General features: G+C 39.6%; 1 protein-coding gene and 1 pseudogene across 1 annotated transcript in view; one reads left to right on the top strand and one right to left on the bottom strand.

Annotated features, from left to right (window-relative positions):
- RASGEF1B (RasGEF domain family member 1B) overlaps positions 1 to 22,658 on the top strand; it is a 590,808-nt gene that overhangs the window by 38,207 nt on the left and 529,943 nt on the right. The gene's annotated exons all lie outside the window — the stretch shown is intronic.
- On the bottom strand, positions 932 to 1,703 carry LOC137223225 (PHD finger-like domain-containing protein 5A pseudogene; annotated as a pseudogene).

The raw sequence follows: 22,658 nt of genomic DNA, 5'->3' as shown, positions 1-22,658 counted from the left end.
AGCTGATGGAATGTTTGGTGAGACTTCCTGTCTCTGCTGAAGCTGTAGAGCAAAAATCAGTATTATGTAGTTTAGTATGTTGATTGTCCTTCATTTTAATTTTGGTAAATACATAAATAACAAGCTATGTGTTTTTACCTTCCTCCAAAAGCACTTTTCCCATTCTGCAAATTAGCCATGGGAAAGTATGAACTGGCTTTGCTTAGTTCATTCTTAGAGTGTCTATTCTTTTTACCATTACATGTTCAGGTTTTTAAATATTCAATTGATGCTGTAGACACACAGAGTTGAGAGTCTGATTATTAGATTTCTTGCTTTTTGGCATCTTGCTTACATATCAGTATTGTTCCTTTCAATGTTACTTATTCTTTGTGACTGGTTAATTTATGTGTAGATACTTAAACAAGAACTCTACATTTTTTTCCTAAACATCACAAGTGCTTTCTCTTACCATGATTATTTTCCTTTTTGCATGAATCCCAATACCTTTATTCTGAATCGCAAATTCCTGGGTGACTAAAATTCCTAGAGTGAAAATTAAATTGGGAAGGGGCTGACTACCAGAAAATAAACACCTGCTTTATTAATACAATAGCAACAGAAAGGGTTTCCAATTTTTTTTTTTTTTTTTTTTTTTTGCTGTACACGGGCCTCTCACTGCTGTGGCCTCTCCCGTTGCGGAGCACAGGCTCCGAACACGCAGCCTCAGCGGCCATGGCTCACGGGCCCAGCCGCTCCGCGGCACGTGGGATCTTCCTGGACCGGGGAACGAACCCGTGTCCCCTGCATTGGCAGGCAGACTCTCAACCATTGCGCCACCAGGGAAGCCCTAAGGGTTTCCAATTTTTAGAAGAAAAATAACATGAACCAGCACCACCTGGTGGGTGTTGCAAGATGAAATGCCCACATTTATTGTTCTGAGAGCCCACTACCACCCTGCAGATGTTTCATCAAGGACAACTGCCATCAGAGCTGCTGCAAGAACGTGCTTCTCACTGCAGCTAGCTTCACAGTCAGCTCCTCAAACAGAAGACTGAAATGATATATCATTCCTGTTTTAGAAGCTTTTGGTGTACAGAACTTCTCGATGTGGTTAACACAGTCTTGCTTCTTGAATTTAAGGAACGCCATGAACCAACCTATCAATTTTTCTGTGATACAGTCTGCCAGAGTGCTCTGCGAAGAATCTTTTTTTTCCATTCCTACCATGTCTGGGTGAGAAGAGAGGAAAGGGTGGAAAGTTGCCAGTGTACCAATAGGCAATTCAGGTGATGCTCTGTGCTCCACTTCCTTTCTGTAGGCATTTCTTTTGGCAGCTGCAGCAGATTGATTCGGGGAGAAAGAGGCAGCCCACCAATCACCTCTTCTTTAAGTCCTATTTTTTGCGTTCATAGAAGAGATCTGTCTTAGAGCTCCCAAAACTGACAATCTTTGGGCAACCATCTCTGTCTTTCTCCTGGATGGTGCACTCCTTACAAAAATAGGCATCTGAAACTCTGGGGCCTCCACGGGTCACACAGCGTCCCTGGTAAGAGCCATAGTTACATTCATCACACATGTGCACCAGAGTGCAGGGACACATGTAGGAGTCACAGATCACACACTTGACATCCCATCTTTCACACAGTCTTCCAATGGCAACACCAGCCTGCTTGCGGCAAAAGATCAAGTCCGGGTGATGTTTAGCCATAGCTCCCTCTATGCCACCCCATGATTATTTTCTAAAAGACACTCACCAAGTGAGAAATCTTCCCTGATTTTGTCACAGCTGACAGTCTCTGTTGAAGAAAGATTCTCATCTTTGTTATCAAGGGAATAGTGCAAAGGATATGAACACTGATAGAACTTCATAAGAGCAGCTGAACTTGGTATCTTGTGATGCCTAGTCTAAATCCATGGTTACTAATTTTTCAGTTTTGTGAGTAGCACATTCACTCACAGTTCTTCACATGTTAATAAAGCCTCTAGTATTACCTCCTGCCTCTCCCTGCGTGTGAACACTTTATTGGAAGGAAAGGAGCTAACCTTAAGCTGGTGTAGGCCAAGTTCTTGGCTGAGGCCCCTATAACAAGACAGATTAACAAGATAAAAGCATACAAATGTATCTAATATAACTTTTAGATGACACAAGAGCCTTAATAAGGAAACAAAGACCTGAAGAAGCGATTAAACCAGAGTGTTTTCACGCTAGGTTTGATGAAGTGTGGAGAGTCATGGAAAAATGCGATAGGATATAGAGTATGAGCTAAGGGTAGTACACGGGAAAAGAGCAAGGCCTGTTCAGATTCCTTTCAGCATCCTTCCACCTTGGAAATAAGGATGTTCCTTTCCTCCCTGCATAGGGAGGGCCCCTCTCCCATAAGGGTTTTGTGACCTACTTCAGGGAAAGTTCAGAAAGTCCTTCCTGCATGTGACATTTCTTAAATTTTTTTCAGTTTATGCCAAGGTGCCATATCTTGGGGTAGGTTATCCTGAACACCATCAATGTTGTGAGTACACATCTAGGAAACTCATTAGCTTCAATTGTACCTGATACTTTCCTTCTTGGGTTTCCTTACTCATCCTTCCGAAGTTCTCCCAGCAGGTATGGCCTTCTCCAATTTAAGAAATTCATAATGAATAAGTAGCAGATATAGTAAGCTGCAAATGGTAATATTTTCTCCTAGCCTTGTGAATTCAATGCTTTGAGAACATAATTTTCCCTACAAAAAAGTTGGAGATGGGATTTAGAGTCTTTAGCCTCTTGTATCTTTAAAATTAAAGATTAAAAAAAATTTAAATTAAATTAAAAAGCAATATATTTTCATTGTAAAAATATTAGAAATGACAGATAAAGAGAATAAGGAAAAAATCCATCTTTAACTGCCACCACTCTCCTACACAAAAATAACTACTATCATCATATCTGTGTATATTTTTATGACCTTTTCTCTATAGGTGTAAATATGCCTATATAAATAATTTCTCAAGGTTGCAGTAATAGTATAGACACAATTTCATGTTTTCTTTTACATTTTATAAACTCTCTTCCATGTTTTTTACATAATATTAATAGTTATTATTTTAGTGGCTAAGACCATTATTTGAAATTGAGTTATTGTTAGAAGAAATGGATTCTTTGAGAAACATGTCCCCTTCTATCCTTTTAGTTTGAGCAAGGTTCTGGAGTATATAGGACATTTTCCTCACCACCCTGGGCATGTGCTCACCCATTTCTTTATTCCCCTTTAACTTAATACTAGACGTAATTTTTCAATCAGGCATATGAATAATATTAGAAATTTATTTGGAAAGAAATAATAAATGAAAGAAGTATTCTCTGAGGAGGATCTTTTTGGATAGGGTTGAAGACAGGCTTTTTCATTTGATCTGCCATTGGCTTCCAAATGAAAATAGAAGGAATGGCAGCTGTATTTTAGCTACAGAATTGCGCATATATGTGTGTCTGAGGAACTTGACAAAATAGCTTAGAAAATGATCATCAGTGCCTTGAACAGATTCATCACAACGTGTGTACTTATTTAAGCATATTCTTGGGTACTGTGCATTCACATGGCCTGATTTGTAATATATGCCATTTTTTCCCCTGAGTTTGCATATCAGAGATGATGCCTTTTTTTTTTCTCCCAGTACTGCTGCTTCTGCCTCTACCTGGGATTATGCAGATTCTGGTTTAAACCTCTTTATTCTTTTCTGCCAGAGCACAGCATGATTGGCTTCATTTCTGAGAGTAAATGATAATGGATTTCAGCTTTCACCAGTGACATTTGGAGACTACAAGACTTTAATAATATGTGTGCCACACAATGAAAATGGTCACCCTGTTCCAAGGATGTGAAAATGTAAATAAAATAGCAGTGCTGTAAATATGTAGTGGCTAAATCTTAAAATGAAGGTGGGGGTCCTAATTATTTTAATGGAACCAATTTTATGATTTTTCAAGTGGGATGTAAAGGACAATCTTATCTATAGTGGGTACTTGGGATAATCAAGGGAAAGCTCTTAGAAAGGGTTTAATTTATTCTGTCAGATATTCAAGGCTATAAAACATTTCAACAAATCAAAGCCATCATTTGAGAAATAATAAAGACTAAAAGCCAACATCAGACACCACAAACTTGGGTCCTTCCTGCCCCGTTTTATATTAAATAAAGCGTGCTTATCATCGATTAGCATGTATTTCTGTCTCACTGGGTGTACAGTGCTTTTTGATGGTCTGGATCCCAGACCCAATTTCTTGTCTAAAACAACTGAGTGTCCATCTTTTGCTGATAAACACAATGTGTGAAGGTCGTAAAGAGAGAGTTTTGATAAATTTTTCAGACCTGGGCTTCATGGCTGCATCTGCAGAGGGAGGAGGGGTAAGGGTATCTGAAAAGAGCAGGGGTGTTTCTCTAAAGAGCAATGACCTTGAGAGAGAAGATCACTGAAACCTCAAATCCCAGTTTTGGATCTTGAGGTGAAGAAACCTTTGCCTCATTCCTGAATTTCCATTTTCCTTATTCCCATTTACTGCTAGCAGAGACTGGCAATCAGTTTCCTACCTTTACGAAAACCCAATTTATTGGGCTTCTCACTCCCACGCTACCTCTTCTGTAAGAGAAAGTGGAGGATTTTCTGTTCCAAATGCCTGGGGAGGACCTTTCCTCATTTCCTATTCCTGAATCATCTGGGCCTTTGCAGTTGAGTATTGACTGGTGACAGTGACACCTCCACCTTGGTGTAATATGTCTTTCAAGTGAGAAGCCTTTCCTGGTCAATACTGAATCAATTTGCTCTGGCAGTCTAATTGAATGCCTCCCTCAGACAAATGGGTCACTGGGGGAAAGGGTAAAACCTTGATATGCAGATCTCAGTCGAAGCCTCAGAGAAGGCCGTTTTAAAAATATATATTCCTCTTGAGAAGCAGCCTATGTAACAAAAACAGTGCTAGTTATTTGCACAGCAAACTGGACATAAATCAATGTATTTACATCTTTCTTTTTGTTGGACTACTATCTTACTTTAACTTGATCCCTGGAGAGAGAGTGAGATGGACAGACAAACAGACAGACAGAAACAGAGAGGAGAGAGACCAAAGCTCTAGCATGACCCCTAGGATGAGAAACTTCTTGCCTTAAAATTTGGGGTATGTTGATCTCTTTTTTAGAATTCACACCATTTCCATATAGCAAATTACATTGATGTTTAAATTGTTTGATATCCTTAATATTAATAAAATACAGCTTCTTCCTAAGATGATTGTGTTTTTTTCTCAGTGTTCCTTTGGGGGTTTATAAGAAGAAAGGGACAGGTGAGTGCCCAGCATTGTGTTAGCTTGTTTCTAAAAACTGTCTTAGTCCTTACTCCAGCCCTATGAGAAGAGTAATCCCTGATTTACAGAGAAGGAAACTCACTCAGAGAGCTTGGTAACTTGCCCAAGGTCATTTAGTTACTTGTCAGTATGAACCAAACTCTGGTATCTCCAAGACCAGTGCTTCTTTTCCCATAGGGTTGGATTTTGAATCACTTTTTAAAAATAATATCTTGGGGACCATTGTTATCTGGTTCATCTTTTTACCTACCTGGTGTGAAAATGTGTACATACTTTGTATGTTAGTTTCCTGTTGCTGCTGTAACTAATGGCCAAAAACTTAGTGGCTTTAAACAAATTTATTATTTTTCAGTTCTGGAGGTCAGAGTCCAAAAATGGATCTTACTGGGCTAAAATCAAGGTGCTGGCAGGCTTGCGATCCTATCTGGAGGCTGTAGGGGAGAAGCTGCTTTCCACCTTTTCCAGCTTCTAGAAGTTGCCCTCACTTCTTGGCTCATGGCCCCTTCCTTCCTCTTCAAAGCCAGCAATGGTCGGTTGAGTCTTTCTCACGTTGTATCAGTCTGACTCCTGCTTTTGTCATTGCTGTGATTACGTTGGGTCCAACCGTCCAACCGGATAATCCAGGATAATCTTCACAGGTCAACTGATTAACAACCTTAATGCCATCAGCAGCCTTAATTCCCCCTTGCTATGTAGCCTGACATAGTCATAGTCAGGGGAGTAGAACATGGACATCTTTGGGGGACCATTATCCTGCCCACTGTATGTTATGAAATCTTTTAACAGAATAACACAGTAGTGAGAGATCCAGGATTTGAAGTCAGATTGCCTGAGTTCAAGTCCTAGCCCACTGCTTTCTCACTGTGTGGTCTGGGGAAAATCAATTACATTCTCTGTGCCTTGGCATTCTCATCTATCAAATGGGAATAACAATTTGTGGTAGAGATTGAGATAATGTATACAGAATGTTCAGCATTACTAGCACATGGCATACAGTAGATGTCCAATAATTCTTGGCCGTTATTGTTTATGAAACAGTACATGGGTGCATGGTGCATTGTGCTGCACAAAAGGTTTCACAGATATTATTTTGTTAGATTTTCCACTGCTCTGGCACTTACTGTTTTTTTTTTTTAAACATCTTTTTTGGAGTATAATTTCTTTACAATCGTGTGTTAATTTCTGCTTTATAACAAAATGAATCAGTTATATATATACATATGTTCCCATATCTCTTCCCTCTTGGGTCTCCCTCCCTCCCACCCTCCCTATCCCACCCCTCTAGGTGGTAACAAAGCACCGAGCTGATCTCCCTGTGCTATGCGGCTGCTTCCCACTAGCTATCTATGTTACGTTTGATAGTGTATATATGTCCATGCCACTCTCTCACTGTGTCACAGCTTACCCTTCCCCCTCCCCATATCCTCAAGCCCATTCTCTAGTAGGTCTGTGTCTTTATTCTCGTCTTACCCCTAGGTTCTTCATGACCTTTTTTTTTTTTTTTCTTAGATTCCATATGTATGTGTTAGCATATGGTATTTCTTTTTCTGAGTTACTTCACTCTGTATGACAGACTCTAGGTCCATCCACCTCAGTACAAATAACTCAATTTTGTTTCTTTTTATGGCTGAGTAATATTCCATTGTATAGATGTGCCACATCTTCTTTATCCATTCATCTGTCAGTGGACACTTAGGTTGCTTCCATGTCCTGGCTATTGTAAATAGAGCTGCAGTGAACATTGTGGTACATGACTCTTTTTGAATTATGGTTTTCTCCAGGGTATATGCCCAGTAGTGGGATTGCTGGGTCATATGGTAGTTCTATTTTTAGTTTTTTAAGGAACCGCCATACTATTCTCCATAGTGGCTATACCAATTCACATTCCCACCAGCAGTGCAAGAGGGTTCCCTTTTCTCCACACCCTCTCCAGCATTTATTGTTTCTAGATTTTTTGATGATGGCCATTCTGACTGGTGTGAGATGATATCTCACTGTAGTTTTGATTTGCATTTCTCTAATAATAGTGATGTCAAGCAGCTTTTCATGTGCCACTTGGCCATCTGTATGTCTTCTTTGGAGAAATGTCTATTTAGGTCTTCTGCCCATTTTTGGATTGGGTTGTTTGTTTTTTTGATATTGAGCTGCATGAGCTGCTTGTAAATTTTGGAGGTTAATCCTTTGTCAGTTGCTTCATTTGCAAATATTTTCTCCCATTCTGAGGGTTGTGTTTTGGTCTTGTATATGGTTTCCTTTGCTGTGCAAAAGCTTTGAAGTTTCATTAGGTCCCATTTGTTTATATTTGTTTTTATTTCCATTTCTCTAGGAGGTGGGTCAGAAAGGATCTTGCTGTGATTTATGTCATAGAGTGTTCTGCCTATGTTTTCCTCTAAGAGTTTTATAGTGTCTGGCCTTACATTTAGGTCTTCAATCCATTTTGAGTTTATTTTTGTGTATGGTGTTAGGGAGTGTTCTAATTTCATACTTTTACATGTACCTGTCCAGTTTTCCCAGAACCACTTATTGAAGAGGCTGTCTTTTCTCCACTGTATGTTTTTGCCTCCTTTATCAAAGATAAGGTGACCATATGTGCGTTGGTTTATCTCTGGGCTTTCTATCCTGTTCCATTGATCTATATTTCAGTTTTTGTGCCAGTACCATACTGTCTTGATTACTGTAGCTTTGTAGTATAGGCTGAAGTCAGGGAGCCTGATTCCTCCAGTTCTGTTTTTTGTTCTCAAGATTGCTTTGGCTATTCGGGGTCGTTTGTGTTTCCATACAAATTGCGAAATTTTTTGTTCTAGTTCTGTGAAAAATGCTAGTGGTAGTTTGATAGGAATTGCATTGAATCTGTAGATTGCTTTGGGTAGTATAGTCATTTTCACAATGTTGATTCTTCCAATCCAAGAACATGGTATATCTTTCCATCTATTTGTATCATCTTTAATTTCTTTCATCAGTGTCTTATAATTTTCTGCATACAGGTCTTTTGTCTCCTTAGGTAGGTTTATTCCTAGGGCACTTACTATTAATACATTTGTAGTTTATTGTGAAGTTATTTTTAATCCAAGTTGAAATTGTAAAAAAAAAAAGTGGCTTAAAATTAAAGGGAATTTAGGGGGAAATCCACTTTTTAAAACTTCATTTTAGTTTTTTAATACTTCTAAGTCTTTACCTACACACATTCAACAGTTTTTTATGAGCTTCTAGAAAGTAGAGACAGTGTTTTTGTTCATTCTCTAGGCACTGGCTTGAACATAATTAGCATGTAATGAATGCAGATAAATGCCTGAAGGAATACAAAGAGGCTGAAATGGCCAGAGGTGAGGGCATAGGCTGGAAAGTGCTGAGGCTTTTGCATTCTCTCACTTTTGTTGCTGCATTGAAAGTCCTGCTACTGGGTCCCTTGACCTTGATGTGTTTAAACTTTTCAACTCATTGAGGACATAGCAACTTACTAAGAGCTGCTTTGATCGAATAATTGAATTTGCCTTTAGCCATGTGCAGGTAACAGAAAACTGGTCTCAAATTGTCTAAAACAATGAGGCATTTATCAGCTCATGTAACTGAGAACTCACAGAGGTAGGTCAGGCTTCAGGTCAGGCTGGAGCCAGTGGTTCATAGAGTCCATCATTTTGTTGCTTCCTTCCTATTCTCTGTTTTCATTATGCCTTGTGTGGTTTGCCACAAGATGGCTGCTAGCAGCTTCTGGCGGCTCTATGCTTCCTTGCTTATGTCCTGCAGGGGTAGACAGCACAACTTTCAGTAGCAGTCACAAGAGAGCAAAGAACTATGTTTCTTAGAAGCCTCCAAGAAGGAGTTCTCCATATCTCATTGACTGGGGTGGAATGTCACCTTCTTGTGACATCCCTGAAGCAATCACAGTGGCCAAGGGAGAGCAATGTGTTGATCAGTTTATACCAATTAGAGGTCACCAAGCACCACTGTATATGTGTGTGTGTGTGTGTGTGTGTGTGTGTGTGTGTGTGTGTGTGTGTGTGTTCAGCTTTTTCCTAAAAAGTTGCCAGATGAAATATAGGATAGAAAAAGTACTCAAGCTGCACAGGGGAGAGGAGGATTCTGAGCAGCCAAACCCAGCAAAAATGGAAACAACTCAGCACATTTGAGGGTGTAAAAGAAGCAATTCTTCTCCTAGGTAATGAAACCTGGCTGAGTTGGGGTCCTAGTCTCTTATACCATTACAAGCAGGTCTCTTGAGTCATCCTTCTTGCTTATCATCTTGTTGATTTATGGAGCATTTCTTAAAGCTTTTGAGTTTTCCTGTTAGAGTGTAAGTGCTTCATTATTCATTTGCAAGGATTTATCCGACAACTACTCATGAGAGCTGCTCTTCTAAGCACTGGGGAATTCAGAAGTGAAAAAAACATAGCCCCAAACTTTAAGGATCTTACCACCAATAGGAGAATAGAGCCCCCAAGCTTCAGGATCCTTGGTTAGCTTCAAGGGTAAAACCTTGCTAGAGTCTCAGTCTGACTATAATTGGGTCAAGAAAGCTGTTTGTACAGGAGCATGAAGAACCCACTCACTTATCTCAAAGGGAGCGATTTAGGGAAGGACTCAAGTATTGTGGATGAAAGGTGGACAGTCAGTAACAGAGACAGACGCAGTTTAAACCTCTCATACTAAAGTCATAAACATAGGGTGGCTGGGAGCGGGACGGGATGATTGAGACTGGGATGCAGAGAGAGGTGGAAGCCTGAAATGCATTCCATGGGGGCCGGGTGTGAACTGAATTGAAAGTGGTTTGAAACCATGCAGTTACATCACAGTTCATGACCTCTATTGGGAGGTCCTAGAGAGGAACCTAGGATAGAATCTGTCAATTAAAATCCTATTTTCTCTCCAAGAAGTAGGCCCTCTGGGTCATCCTGTGAGCTTCCACTGATGATGAACTTCACATTTTAACTGCTTTCTCTCTAAGTAACTACCTCCCTACCGTGAAAGGTGTGGATCCCTTGGTGCATACAAAACTTACTTTAAGCAATGAATCGACTTTCTGCAGATCAGTTCAGGAAAGCCCACAGGGCAGGATCTAGCTGGGGGCAAGGACTAGGGTTTAATCAGGTTGCTTAGACCGTATCCACTCAAGTGGTTGCCATTTTTTCTCAATTTTGTAATGTTTCAGTGCTAGAAGAACAGAGGAAGCCTAAATATATTGAAACACATTTATTAAATTTAACACATTACATTCAAAGAAAAATAAGATGACCCACATGAATGGTATTTTAGTAGTTATTATACATATGACAGTTAGTCATAGTGGAATTTTTTGCCAGTTATTCTAATTAGTATTATTTTGACATAGCCAGACCAGTTTTGGGTGTTCTCTTTGCTTTGTTAGTTTTCCAATATCCATAAATAGCATTAACGTTTGTTGGGATCCTTGAAGGGAGCCCATTAAATAAAACCCTTTGTCCTGCCTGAGTGCTAAGAAAAGTAAGAATTAAGACAACAGAGTAAAACAGATGAGAGCTCATCTTTAGTTACTCATAAAGGCTCAGTTGGAGGATATATTTAATCCTACTTTCCCACCTGGTCATGGGCTGTGCTGAACCATGGCCGACTCTCTGTGGGTGGGGCAGGGATGGAGGAGAAGGGTTGTCAGGGCATGACTTGGGGCTGCCCTGGAGGAACACAAAGGAGGCAAGAGGTATAAAGGAAGAGCTGAACTGAGCACGTCCAGTTTATTCCTTCAAATTTATCAATCAGATAGGTTACTCCCAGAGAGGTCATGGGTGTTACACTGAATGAGTTCCCTTCATCAGGAGTAGAGAAGAAGTATTCCCTTTAACTTTGTAAACAGTTTTTCTAGATGTTTTGTACAGTTTAATCCTCTCTTTATGTACTGACTCAACCATACTGTCATCCAAAGACAAGATCTTGGATTTAAATCAGCCATAGTATTTCCTTTATCCTCTATCATCCTTTCTTCTACCCCATTCCTCCTCCTCTTACACTAAATCTGGCCCCGGAGCTCAGGCTTCTGGAGGTCCTCTTCTATATTTATTTAAATTATGTATATTAAATCCCATTCAGGAGGTTCATAGCTTTTCATGTGCCAGTCATTTTATATACGTTATCCCATTTAATCCACAACAAACCTGGGGAATAGGATTTATTCTCATTTCTAGATGCAGAAACTATCTCTCAGAGAGGGTAATTCATCCAAGGTTAAAGAGATAGTAAGTAGTGAAAACAGGATTCATGTCCCTTCACTTCAGAGCCTGAGTCCCTTCACTCCAAAGCCAAGCACTTTGTTCTAGTCTTGGCAGTAGTGAGAATGGGCGTGAGTCTGAGATGAAATGCATCTGCATGAAATGAGCAAGGTCACATGGGTCTTTGGTAGAGGTGGGTACAGGAAAGAGCATAGTTGGACATGGAGCTCTCTGAAAAGGTGGAGGGAAGGTGAGAGAAAAGTAATTTGCATTTTTAATATAGGCATCTGTCCTCCTAACCCTACTCTACGTGGAGAGAAGTTAGAAGCTGGGCAGGCTACAGAGTTAACTTTTCTAACTTTCCTGTGTGCTGTAGGACTTGGACTTGGGAAAGTCTTGATTTGGCTTTGGGTGGCAGCCCTGGGGCAGTGATGTTCAGGTGTGTCAACAGTTGAGTTCAGTAGTTTTTTGACCTACTTTTCTTAGACAGGGATCTGTTTTCCACTGCTGGCCTCCAAAGGCCTCTTCTCTCCTAGGACACCTCTTCCCTACCCACCTCCCTTTCCTCAGGCCAGGAAGCTGGCGGGAGAGGAGTGCGTTGCAGCCTGCAGTGCTAAGAACTCTTATGGTCCATGGTTAATAGGGCTTCTCTGTTGTTGATGGAGGAGAGAGAAAAGAAAGTGTGTATTCTATTTTCCTTTCTTGGGGAGTGGATAGCTGTGCCCTTGAATGACTGTTTTTGAGGACCTATGGTTTCCTGACCATCTTTGTTTCTGGAACAGAATGTTTTCCTTTACTTTCTTCTGGGTTGATAATGCCATAAAACTTGTCTTACTTTTTTCTCTGGGAGTGCTGTGTGTGCCACACCGCCCCTGTCACCACTAAACTAAATATTAAGACAATCAGTCATTCAGATCCCATCTGCCTATAGCAGTGCACTAGGAATAGTCACCAGGTTGACTGTAGCATGTGAACAGAATTTGCTTTTTGATTCAACAGAAGCTTTCAGGTGTTATAGCTCAGGGATAATGTGCTGGTATATTTATAATAACTAGTTTTCTTCTTTCCCACTTATGTGGATACCTGATTAGAATAATAAACATCTCACCCACAATTATGGGCAAGATCCTAAGCTTGTGGTGTGACAATGACTAAATACTTGCCTGAGACTTATGAAGTCCAGTGGTAATTTACTGGTCTGTTATATACTATGGGCCTGAGTTACATCATGAAATTCTTAATTACAGAGGGGTGGCAAAAGGAGATTTTAGAACATTATTGATAGTGTTTCTGAAATACTTGGGATTTCCCAAAGCAGGATCTTATTGCTTGATCTCTGGTCCATTTGTACTTCTACGGTCCATTGGCCTTTGTAGATTTATTCATTTTTTCTGTTTATACTAAAAAGTAAAATAAATAAAATAAAGCACTAAAAATCCATTTTCTTCATTTCCACACCGCCCAAAGAGACTACACAGTAAGTACTCTAGAAACTTATCTTGATTTTAAATTCTATCAGTAAACGTGAGAAAGAAAAAGAAAACCATCTTTGACTGATTTCTTTCATTCTGCATCCAACTCCTTTACAAACAAACTGGAAACTCTGACAGGATTCTATTCCACTGATTTTTTTTCTTGGTTGGGGTGATGAGGGAGCCCATCAGTCATTTCTTTAAAATTGTATCTTTGAGATATCTGTGTTGTTCATGAAGTACTTACGAGTTTTGTCCTTGAACTGATTCCCAAGCAGGAACTCACTCACAGACTCCAGTAGAAGTATGCAACCCACGTGTCCTTGAGTTTGGCAGGACCACTGGAAAAGCGTTCACATGTTATTATGTACAGTATATCTTTTATAAGGCACCTTAGTGCCACGTCATAGATTGAAATGGGCAAGGTGATTCTGGTCAAGAACATATAGATTGTTGCTAGCTGGGGCTGGAGACGTTTGGTATACGTTTAGCTTGAAGTTTCCCTATCACCAAAGAATAGTTTGACTCAATTTTCTTTGTATAATTGCGGTGAGAAAAAGTTGGGGGGAAATTCTTTAACTTTCCAGACAGTCCCCTTATCATCTTTCCTGTTAAGAATAGCTCATATTTCTTGAGAGCTAACTATGCGCTGGCCCTTGCACTAAATGCGTGGGTACACTGGTAAATGTTAAACAATCAGCTCTCAATAATAAAAAAAAAAGTTCTAATTTGTAGCATCTGCCTGTTTCTGTGGTGTAAATACTCCCACCACGACCAGTGCCAGGCCATATGTGTGATGTCACTGTAGGGAGACTTGGGAAGAGATGCTGCCCAAAGGCTCTTGTGAGCAGAAAGGAGTCAAGTCCAGCACAGCCCCGGCTAAATGTTTTACAAAATGTGCTAACTCTCACAAGTCTATGATTTGGGTACTGTAACAGCCTCGTTTCAAAGATGAGAACACTGAAGACCTGAGAGGTGAATTAACTTACCCACATTACACAGCTAGCATGTAGGACAGCTAGGATGTGCACATAGCAACACGGCTCCAGAACTTGTGCTCTTAACCACAGTGCTGTATCACCTGCAGTCTTCGTGGTGGTTTCGCCTTCAGTTCAGGAATTTCGTGGAAGTACTGTTTAGGAATATGAGGTGGCTGAGTATGAAACCTATAAAGTAGAAAATATTTGTATTAATCTATACATTCATACCTGTGTAAGTTCACCTCTGTAAAATTACTTTAGGTAGTGGTTATGAGGGGCCATCATTTGGGGGCTAGTTAGTGCTCTCCTGGGGAAAAGCTTCTAAAAGTAGGTAAAAACCATCTCAAGACAGAGCGTATGAGTAGAAAGGTCGAGGATGGGGAGATCCTGTGGATGGATGGTGACGACAGGAAGTAAGGTTCTGTGAGCAGAGACAAACAGCCCAGGCTCCTGGCTGTGAGTCAAATGCCACCAAACTGGAGCAGCTTCATGGAGCACTTCTACTGGATTTCCTAGAGGAATGCTTCTGCTTGTCTGCTCACCGGCCAGTGAGCTTCAGAGAGCAGCTTGGCCTCAACATACCATAAGTGAGGGTGTCTCCATTATCTGAGCCATGAACTCTAAGAAAAGCTAATATGCTCCCGTAGTTACCCCTCTTTGGCTCCTTGATGACGCAGTTTACTTCTATGGGTGTAGTTATGTAAGTAGGATTTTTTTTTTTTTTTTTTTTTACAGGAGCCTGAAAGAAACACTCTTTCTGTGCTCACAAGACTTCTGACACCAGATAGTTTTGTTTTTTTTTTCCCCGCATCATGCAGTTCTCCAATTTTCAGCAGACACCAACTGGGTATCCTACAGTTTCACTCAATTTTGACACTAACTGCCCGGAATTAGCTAAAGACAGGCTAAGGACTCAGTCCCACAAGACTGTCCCCAACTTTGGTTGCGACTAACTGGCTGTAAATTGGGGGCTCCCACAACCCCCTCCTCAGGTTTGATAGTTTGCTAGAGCAGCTCATGGAACTCAGGAAAGTGTTTTACTTATTATTACTGGCTTATTATTAAGGATACAGCTCATGAGCAGCCAAGTGGAATAGATGGTTGGGCGAGGTATGGGGTGGGGTTACATGGAGCCTCTACAGCCCCTTTGGATGCACCACCCTCCCTGCACCTGTATGCGTCCACAGACCTGGCAGCACTCCAGACTCCTGCCTTTAGAATTTTTATGTAGGTGCATTATGTAGGCACGACTGATTAAATCATTGGCCATTGATGATTAACTCAGTCTTCAGTCTCTCTTTCCTCCCTGAAGGTTGGGGACTGGAGCTGAAAATCCCAAACCTCGAATCTCCTTGTTGGTTCCTGTTGGTTCCATCCTCCAAGAGTCACCTCATTAGCAGAAACTCAGGTACGGCTGAAAAGAACTTGTTACGAATAACAAAATACACTCCTCTCAGTGCTATCACTCAGGACATTCCAAGCGTTTTCAGAGGTCTGTGCCAGGAATGGGAGATGAAGACCAAGCAGTGTTTCTTATTATATCACAACATCACAGAGCCTTTTCTCTGATTTAGGCAAAAGGGTCTGTAAAAAAGAAAATTATTACCAATCATAATTACTGTTTTTGACATTCAAAGTCCATACAATCACGCTGGTAAAATCCAGGTGTCCCTCAAGGGAATTTGTTTCCTGGTCACCTCTGGCTTCTAGTTCTGTTTGTAAATCAGCCCCTCACTGTTTCACATGTGCTGTCCCACTATTGGCTGAACTCTAGTTTTCTTCCATTTTCTTGGTTTTCTGTTTCTCAGATTTTCTTTACTGGCTCAGCTACTCTTAAAAGTCCTCCTATTTCATTGTGTGGTTTTCTCTACCTACCACCTTCAAAGTCAGCTCCAGGCCTCTCTCTGCAAACTAAAGACCCATTAGTATACTCTGAAAAGCTTGGGCCTTTCTTCCTTCTCTAGTCATCTTTAATAGTGAAGAAACAGTGCAGAACAGATCCTCACGGATATGAAATATGCACCCATGTATGCCCCCATCCCCTACCCTCCACCCCCCCTGAGTAACATTTAATTTGATTTTCCGTTTTCACATGGAACAAATATAATTCTAGAATTTGCTCAAATGCAGTTTGGTTGTAGAATAAGTAGTCACGATATGGCAGATAAAATCATTGCTTAGTGTGATTGTCTAACTACACAATCTGTTCTGTCCCTCAGAGGCTCAGTCTCATTTGTGTTTTCTTATCTCAATATTGGTTTTATCCTTTAAATCAATTCATTAGCATAAAGGTAGGTTTGCTAGAATATAGATTATAGAATTGTCTGGCAAGAAGCAGTGTATCCAGGTATGTTTGGGGGGTGGGTTCCTCTTGTGAACAGGCCGAAGCCCACTTGGATATGCTTTGGGGTAGATATCAGTAGCCCCTACTAGTCAGAAGGGCATGATGATTAGACACCTCTCCCCTACAGCACACACAGACTATTGATGCCAGGTTATAATGAATTATACTGAATTCTTCCCCACATGAAGATGCTTATGAGCAAGCACGGTCGTACAAATTGTTCTGCAGGTAGATGAAGCTCCAGTTCTCTCCTTTTTGGTCACCTGAAAGGTTTACCTTTCTTACCTTTTGCAGGAAAGGTTTACCTGAGGCAAGTGTGGCACTATTGCAGTGTCAGGATTCAGTGAACTGTGGGGAAACCAAAAGTCCTCTGACCCACTGGCTGGGCACAGGATGTTTAGAGATTAGGTGGCAACTACAGGACTTATTATATTACTCTACTCTTTTCATGTGTATCTAGGTGAGTGTCCCAAATCATCTGTTCCGAATAATTCTAATTTCACCAATGGTGACCCATTTCTAGCATCTGTTTTGCTAATTAACAAGCCATTAATTTCACCAATGAAAACCCTTTTCAATACTTGTTAAGCCAGTTGTCAAAACCTCTGGTGTTGATCAGGGATAAGAATAGCTGAAGGCTTGTAGAAGTTGCCTCTGATTAAATGGTACCAGGCTGACTACCCCTGGAGTATGAGTTTCTAATTAGGGCAACTGTAGTTAGACTGTAGTTTAAACTAACAGTGATACAATACCATGCTGTAAACAAATAGGACTTGTGAGGGGAATATCTCTTGTCCCAAGATGTTCAAGTATTTTGAATGTTCTTTCTAATCACTGGGCATCCTTACTCCTCCCTTCCAAAGAATGTCTCCTAGACTACAAAGAAAAGTGACAACTTTACTTTCTCAGTGGTTCAAACAAAGAAGAGCAGAGTGCACTGTTGTAAATAACACGAATGGAGACAGTCTGGTTTGATAGAAATACATTTGCAGCCATTGTAATGGATGAAATTGTAGAACTTTCTAAAGGGATAGTTATCTACTTTTCTGGCATGTAAACTTGGTCTCCTTCAAGTATGTAGTAAAAGAGATACTAGAAAAATGCAGAAAATAAATCCCCAGAAACCTTGATGTGGTTCCTTGTTTCTCATTTTTTTGTGGTAAATACTGCTCACAATTTGCAGACCAAATAAATGCATAGCAACTTGAAACTCTGACCACCATTTGTCTGTTTTTTTCTTGGTAATTTTGTGTGCCAGTTCAGACAAACTGATGACTTGTCCCATTGAGGACAAAAAGACAAATAAAGGGAATAGATGATAAACCTTCCTAACCAACCTGAAAAAGAAAATATTCATGGAAACTAGGATTCTTAATTAGCCAAGGGCCATGAGAAACAAGTTTATGAAAGGCCACTTGAAAATTAGGATTGCAAACACATCTGAATTTTTACATTGTTCAAGGTAGATAGAAAATTAATTTCCCTACGTAGTATCTCTAGCAACTCAATGATAAAAAACCTTATGTCAAGCTCTTTGGGAGGATTTGGATATGAGTTAGTGATTTTGTTGATACTTGTGTCCTAGAGAACAGGGTTCAAATTATGATGTACGTTATTTTAAAGACAGATGTGAATGAATGGGTTACTATCAATCATGGTGGACTGCTTATTCTTGGAATAATTCTACACTTTGTAGATGCCATATCTTTGAATATATTTCCTCTAGCCTGTACTGTTTTATTCTTGTTCTCACCCTGACCTCTCCAATCTGAACTATATAATTTTGTTTTACATCTTTATTGGAGTATAATTGCTTTACAGTGGTGTGTTAGTTTCTGCTTTATAATAAAGTGAATCAGTTATACATATACATATGTTCCCATATCTCTTCCCTCTTGCGTCTCCTTCCCTCCCACCCTCCCTATCCCACCCCTCCAGGCGGTCACAAAGCACGAGCTGATCTCCCTGTGCTATGCGGCTGCTTCCCACTAGCTATCTACCTTACGTTGGGTAGTGTATATATGTCCATGCCTCTCTCTCGCTTTGTCACAGCTTACCCTTCCCCCTCCCCATATCCTCAAGTCCATTCTCTAGTAGGTCTGTGTCTTTATTCCAGTCTTACCCCTAGGTCTTCATGACATTTTTTTTTTCTTAAATTCCATATACGTGTGTTAGAATAGGGTATTTGTCTTTTTGTTTCTGACTTCACTCTGTATGACAGACTCCAGGTCTATCCAGCTCATACAAACAGCTCAATTTCGTTTCTTTTTATGGCTGAGTAATATTGCATTGTATATATGTGCCACATCTTCTTTATCCATTCATCTGATGATGGACACTTAGGTTGTTTCCATCTCCGGGCTATCATAAATAGAGCTGCAATGAACATTTTGGTACATGACTCTTTTTGAATTATGGTTTTCTCAGGGTATATGCCCAGTAGTGGGATTACTAGGTCATATGGTAGTACTATTTGTAGATTTTTAAGGAACCTCCATACTGTTCTCCACAGTGGCTGTATCAATTTACATTCCCACCAACAGTGCAGGAGGGTTCCATTTTCTCCACACCCTCTCCAGCATTTATTGTTTCTAGATATTCTGATGATGGCCATTCTGACTGGTGTGAGATGATATCTCATTGTAGTTTTGATTTGCATTTCTCTAATGATTAATGATGTTGAGCATTCTTTCACGTGTTTGTTGGCAGTTTGCATATCTTCTTTGGGGAAATGTCTATTCAATTCTTCTGCCCATTTTTGGATTGGGTTGTTTGTTTTTTTGTTATTAAGCTGCATGAGCTGCTTATAAATTTTGGAGATTAATCCATTGTCAGCTGCTGCATTTGCAAATATTTTCTCCCATTCTGAGGGTTGTCTTTTGGTCTTGTTTATGGTTTCCTTTGCTGTGCAAAAGCTTTGAAGTTTCATTAGGTCCCATTTGTTTATTTTTGTTTTTATTTCCATTTCTCTAGGAGGTGTGTCAAAAAGGATCTTGCTGTGATTTATGTCATATAGTGTTCTGCCTATGTTTTCCTCTAAGAGTTTGATAGTTTCTGGGCTTACATTTAGGTCTTTAATCCATTTTGAGCTTATTTTTGTGTATGGTGTTAGGGAGTGATCTCATCTCATACTTTTACATATACCTGTCCAGTTTTCCCAGCACCACTTATTGAAGAGGCTGTCCTTTCTCACTGTACATTCCTGCCTCCTTTATCAAAGATAAGATGACCATATGTGCGTGGGTTTATCTCTGGGCTTTCTATCCTGTTCCACTGATCTATCTTTCTGTTTTTGTGCCAGTACCATACTGTCTTGATTACTGTAGCTTTGTAGTATAGTCTGAAGTCAGGGAGTCTGATTCCTCCAGCTCCGTTTTTCGTTCTCAAGATTGCTTTGGCTATTCGGGGTCTTTTGTGTTTCCATACAAAATTGTGAAATATCTTGTTCTACTTCTGTGAAAAATGCCAGTGATAGGTATTGCATTGAATCTGTAGATTGCTTTGGGTAGTAGAGTCATTTTCACAATGTTGATTCTTCCAATCCAAGAACATGGTATATCTCTCCATCTTTTTGTGTCATCTTTAATTTCTTTCATCAGTGTCTTATAATTTTCTGCATACAGGTCTTTTGTCTCCTTAGGTAGGTTTATTCCTAGATATTTTATTCTTTTCGTTGCAATGGTAAATGAGAGTGTTTTCTTGATTTCACTTTCAGATTGTTCATCATTAGTGTATAGGAATGCCAGAGATTTCTGTGCATTAATTTTGTATCCTGCTACTTTACCAAATTCATTGATTAGCTCTAGTAGTTTTCTGGTAGCATCTTTAGGATTCTCTATGTAGAGTATCATGTCATCTGCAAATAGTAACAGCTTTACTTCTTCTTTTCCGATTTGGATTCCTTTTATTTCCTTTTCTTCTCTGGTTGCTGTGGCTCAAACTTCCTAAACGATGTTGAATAAGAGTGGTGAGAGTCGGCAACCTTGTCTTCTTCCTGATCTTAGTGGAAATGCTTTCAGTTCTTCACCATTGAGGACGAAGTTGGCTGGGGTTTGTCATATATGGCCTTTATTATGTTGAGGAAAGTTCCCTCTATGCCTACTTTCTGCATGGTTTTTATCATACATGGGTGTTGAATTTTGTTGAAAGCTTTCTCTGCATCTATTGAGATGATCATATGGTTTTTCTCCTTCAATTTGTTAATATGTTTTATCACATTGATTGATTTGTGTACATTGAAGAATCCTTGCATTCCTGGAATAAACCCCACTTGATCATGGTGTATGATCCGTTTAATGTGCTGTTGGATTCTGTTTGCTAGTATTTTGTTGAGGATTTTTGCATCTATGTTCATCAGTGATAATGGCCTGTAGTTTTCTTTCTTTGTGACATCCTTGTCTGGTTTTGGTATCAGGGTGATGGTGGCCTCGTAGAATGAGTTTGGGAGTGTTCCTCCCTCTGCTATATTTTGGAAGAGTTTGAGAAGGATAGGTGTTAGCTCTTCTCTAAATGTTTGATAGAATTCGCCTGTGAAGCCATCTGGTCCTGGGCTTTTGTTTGTTGGAAGAGTTTTAATCACCGTTTCAATTTCAGTGCTTGTGATTGGTCTGTTCATATTTTCTATTTCTTCCTGATTCAGTCTTGGCAGGTTGTGCATTTCTAAGAATTTGTCTATTTCTTCCAGGTTGTCCATTTTATTGGCATAGAGTTGCTTGTAGTAATCTCTCATGATCATTTGTATTTCTGCAGTGTCAGTTGTTACTTCTTTTTCACTTCTAATTCTATTGATTTGAGTCTTCTCCCTTTATTTTTTTGATGAGTCTGGCTAATGGTTTATCAATTTTATTTTCTCAAAGAACCAGCTTTTAGCTTTATTGATCTTTGCTGTCATTTCCTTCACTTCTTTTTCATTTATTTCTGATCTGATCTTTATGATTTCTTTCCTTCTTCTAACTTTGGTGTTTTTTTGTTCTTCTTTCTCTAATTGCTTTAGGTGCAAGGTTAGGTTGTTTACTCGAGATGTTTCCTGTTTCTTAAGGTAGGATTATATTGCTATAAACTTCCCTCTTAGAACTGCTTTTGCTGCATCCCATAGATTTTGGGTCGTCGTGTCTCCATTGTCATTTGTTTCTAGGCATTTTTTTATTTCCTCTTTGATTTCTTCAGTGATCACTTCGTTATTCAGTAGTGTATTGTTTAGCCTCCATGTGTTTGTATTTTTTACAGATCTTTTCCTGTAATTGATATCTAGTCTCATAGTGTTGTGGTCGGAAAAGATACTTGATACAATTTCAATTTTCTTAAATTTACCAAGGCTTGATTTGTGACCCAAGATATTATCTAACCTGGAGAATGTTCCATGAGCACTTGAGAAAAATGTGTTTTCTGTTGTTTTTGATGGAATGTCCTATAAATATCAATTAAGTCCATTTGTTTAATGTATCATTTAAAGCTTGTGTTTCCTTATTTATTTTTATTTTGGATGGTCTGTCCATGGGTGAAAGTGGGGTGTTAAAGTCCCCTACTATGAATGTGTTACTGTCGATTTCCCCTTTTATGGCTGTTAGTATTTGCCTTATGTATTGAGGTGCTCCTATGTTGGGTGCATAAATATTTACAATTGTTATATCTTCTTCTTGGATGGATCCCTTGATCATTATGTAGTGTCCTTCTTTGTCTCTTCTAATAGTCTTTATTTTAATGTCTATTTTGTCTGATATGAGAATTGCTACTACAGCTTTCTTTTGGTTTCCATTTGCATGAAATAACTTTTTCAATTCCCTTACTTTCAGTGTGTGTGTGTCTCTAGGTTTGAAGTGGGTCTCTTGTAGACAACAAGTATATGGGTCTTGTTTTTGTATCCATTCAGCCAATCTGTGTCTTTTGGTGGGAGCATTTAGTCCATTTACATTTAAGGTAATTATCGATATATATGTTCCTATTTCCATTTTCTAAATTGTTTTGGGTTCGTTATTGTAGGTCTTTTCCTTCTCTTGTGTTTCTTGCCTAGAGAAGTTCCTTTAGCAGTTGTTGTAAAGCTGGTTTGGTGGTGTTGAACTCTCTCAGCTTTTGCTTGTCTGTAAAGGTTTTAATTTCTCCATCAAATCTGAATGAGATCCTTGCTGGGGAGAGTAATCTTGGTTGCAGGTTTTTCTCCTTCATCACTTTAAATATGTCCTGCCAGTCCCTTCTGGCTTGCAGAGTTTCTGCTGAAAGATCAGCTGTTCACCTTATGGGGATTCCCTTGTGTGTTATTTGTTGTTTTTCCCTTGCTGCTTTTAATATGTTTTCTTTGTATTTAATTTTTGACAGTTTGATTAATACGTGTCTTGGCGTATTTCTCCTTGGATTTATCCTGTATGGGACTCTCTG

Source organism: Pseudorca crassidens, chromosome 4 (genome assembly GCF_039906515.1).
Source record: "Pseudorca crassidens isolate mPseCra1 chromosome 4, mPseCra1.hap1, whole genome shotgun sequence".
NCBI lineage: Eukaryota > Metazoa > Chordata > Mammalia > Artiodactyla > Delphinidae > Pseudorca > Pseudorca crassidens.
This window is presented reverse-complemented; position numbering and strand designations above follow the sequence as displayed.